Below are 3,793 nucleotides of genomic sequence, written 5' to 3'. Positions count from 1 at the left end.
TTTTTTTTTTTTTTTTTTGAGACGTTCTTGGTCTATTGCCCAGGCTGAAATGCAGTGGTGCAATCTCAGCCTTCTGGTTTCAAGCAGTCCTCCCGCCTCAGCCTCCTGAGTTGCTGGGACTACAGGTGCATACCAGCACGTCTGGCTAATTTTTGTATTTTTTGTAGAGATGAGGTTTTACTGTGTTGCCCACGCTGGTCTTGAACTCCTGGGCTCAAGCTATTTGCCTACCTCAGCCTCCCAAAGTGCTGGGATTACAGATATAAGCTATCATGCCTGGCCAAATTCCTTATCTCTTTCTCTCTTTTGTTTTTTTTTTTTTTTTTGAGACAGGGTCTCACTCTTGCCCAGGTTGGAGTGCAAGAGACAGGATCATAGCTTACAGCAGCTTTAAACTCCTGGGCTCAAGTGATCCTCCCTCCTCAGCCTCCTGAGTACTGCTGGGACTACAGGTGTGCCACTACACCTGGCCAATTTTTAAATTTTTTGGAGATAATGTCTTGCTATGTTGCCCAGGTTGGTCTCAACTCCTGGCCTCAAGTGATCCTTCCACTGGCCCCTCCCAAAATGCTGGGATTATAGGAATGAGACACCACACCTGGCCTCCTTATTATTCTTTTTCCTTTTTTTTTTTTTTTAAGATAGAGTCTCGCTCTGTCATCCAGGCTGGAGTGCAGTGCTGCGATCTTGGCTCACTGCAGCTTCCGCTTCCCAGGTTCAAGCGATTCTCTTGCCTCAGCCTCCCGAGAAGGTGGGATTACAGGTGCACGCCACCACCCCTGGCTAATTCTGAATTTTTAGTAGAGACAGGGTTTTACCATGTTGGCCAGGCTGGTCTTGAACTCCTGACCTTGGGTAATCTGCCCATCTTGGCCTCCCAAAGTGCTGGGATTACAGGTGTGAGTCACCGCACCCGGTCCCTTCTCTCTTAAAGTAGAAAAAAAAAAAAAAAGCCAGTCACCAGAGACATAAATGGCAATGCATGCATCAGGCATGGTGCTAGGAACTTTACACACATGTAATCCTTTCAAAAAATAGCTCTTTTAAGTAAAAAAAAAAGACCTCTCCCCATATTAAATGAACAAATGATATGAACATACAAGTAATTTATTCAATTAACAAATATTTATTGAGCACCTACTATGTTTCAGGCACTGTGCTAAAATCAATTCCGATGGTCAACAAATATGCGAACAAATGGCAACTTTATCATTACTGAAGGAATGCAAATGTAAACAAAAGTGACTTTTCCATTTTTCACCTGTTCAATGGTCTATGTTCAAAATAAATGATTCTCCAGGATTGGATGAGCATGGCTTTGGGATCTCTTCTACAGTAGGTAGATACACAGGTGCATAATCTTACTGAAGGCACTTGAGCAATGTCTATAGAATGGCTTAAAATATATACACATCTTAAACATGGCCAACCAGGAGCAGGAAGCACTCCTAACAACCTGATTGTGGTTTCCAAATACCATTTGGGAAAGTACCAAAATTCCAAAAGGAAAGAAGAGGGCTCCTTGGAAAATGGCGACTTAAGGTGAGAGACAGGAAATGAACAAGATGAGCTTGGAACATCTCGTGGTGGCAGACAACAGGCAAATGATCAAAGATGACTGGGTCATAGCAAAAGGACACAGGAGCCAGCTGGAAGAGGCTCTTCCACACCCAACATGGAGGCATTTGAGCATCACTGAGGGTGCAACTTAAATGAACTGAAACGCATTAAACATCACACACACAAACACACACCCCTGCATCTAAATTCATCAGCTACCATGGCAGAATGCTGGGGAAACCGATTCATTATTATTATTATTTCTGAGACAGAGTTTCTCTCTTGTCACCTGGGCTGGAGTGCAGTGGCGCAATCTCGGCTCACTGCAACCTCCGCCTCTTGGGTTCAGGCAATTGTCCTGCTTCAGCCTCCCGAGTAGCTAGGATTTCAGGCATGTGCCACCCTGCCCGGCTAATTTTTGCATTTTTAGTGACCTCAAGTGATCTGCCTGCCTCGGCCTCTCAAAGTGCTGAGATTACAGGCATGAACCACCCTGCCTGGCCTCAATTCATTATTATGAAAACCAAGAAAGAGAAAGAAGCATTTATCCTGCATTTCTTTTCTTTTCCCTTTTTTTTTTTTTTTTTGGAGGAGTCTTGCTCTGTCACCCAGGCTGGAGTGCAGTGGTGCGATCTTGGCTCACTGCAACCTCTGCCTCCCAGGTTCAAGCAATTCTCCTGACTCAGCCTCCTGAGTAGCTGGGACTACAGGCACACACCACCAAGCCTGGCTAAGTTTTTGTATTTTAATTGAGATGGCCGTGTTGCCTAGGCTGGTCTGGAACTCCTGAGCTCAGGCAATCCGCCCACCTTGGCCTCCCAAAGTGCTAGGATTACAGGCGTGAGCCAAAACGCCCGGCCTGCTGTGTTTCTTTACTGTATCATTGGGTACTAAATAGTAGCTGAAGGAAAGTGTTTCTTTTTTTCTTTCTTTCTTTTTTTTTTTTTTTCAGATGGAGTTTCACTCTTGTTGCCCAGGCTAGAGTGCAATGGCACGATCTCAGCTCACTGCAAACTCTGCCTCCCAGGTTCAAGTGATTCTCCTGCCTCAGCCTCCCAAGTAGCTGGGATTATAGGCGTGCGCCACCATACCCAGCTAATTTTGTATTTTTAGTAGAGAGGGGGTTTCACCATGTTGGTCAGGTTGGTCGCAAACTCCTGACCTCAAGTGATCCACCTGCCTCGGCCTCCCAAAGTGCTGGAATCACAGGTGTGAGCCACTGCACCAGGCCAGAAGTTTTTTCTTCATAAGAATATTCTAGCTAATAAGGAAAGAATGAATAATAAGATATCACCATTTTGTAACCTCTAATGAACAGATTTATCAATTAAACATCAATGGTTGCCAACATCACAAAAACAGGAACACCTAAATATTATGGCTCCTAATATTAACCACTTATAAATAATCTTAACAAAAAAAGAACCTCAATCTGACCAGTCCTCTAAATCTCAACTACCAATTTACAGGAAATACTAGGAATAGAAGGCATGTTAAACTACACCATGCAGATGCAGCCAGCAAAAACCAGACTTGGAGAAGCTCTACGAGGCAAATTACCTAGTTTCTTCAAAAAACAAGAAGTTGCAAAAAAACCCAGTAAGGGAGAATAGATTGAGTATAATAGATTGAGAAATAAGAGACATATCAACTGCAATTTGAGAACATCATTTGGATCCTGGTAATTTTTTCTAAAACTGACATTTATGAAACAAAAATTTGAACACTATCATACATGTAATGGCATTAAGGTGGTAACATCATTTTTTTTTCTTTTGAGATGCAGTTTCGCTCTTGTTGCCCAGGCTGGAGTGCAATGGTGCAATCTCAGCTCACTGCAACCTCCGCCTCCTGTGTTCAAGGGATTCTCCTGTCTTGGCCTCCCGGGTAGCTCGGATTACAGGCGCCCACCACCATGGCTGGCTAATTTTTGTATTTTAGTAGAGTTAGGGTTTCACATTGGTCGGGCTGGTCTCGAGTTCCTGACCTCAGGTGATGTGCCCACCTCGGCTTCCCAAAGTGCTGGGATTACAGGCATGAGCTACTGCGCCAGGCCTATTTTTTTTTTTTTTTTTAAGGAGTGAAAATATTTTCTAATGTTGTCATGTGTTTTAGAGAAATGTATGAAATGTTTATGGATGAAATCATACATCTGGTATTAACTTCAAAAATAACACAAAGATGAGAGAAGTGGATATACAGACAAAGCAAGCCTGGCCATGAGCTGATAATT

Source organism: Mandrillus leucophaeus, unplaced genomic scaffold (genome assembly GCF_000951045.1).
Source record: "Mandrillus leucophaeus isolate KB7577 unplaced genomic scaffold, Mleu.le_1.0 Scaffold274, whole genome shotgun sequence".
NCBI classification, from domain to species: Eukaryota; Metazoa; Chordata; class Mammalia; order Primates; family Cercopithecidae; genus Mandrillus; species Mandrillus leucophaeus.
This window is presented reverse-complemented; position numbering follows the sequence as displayed.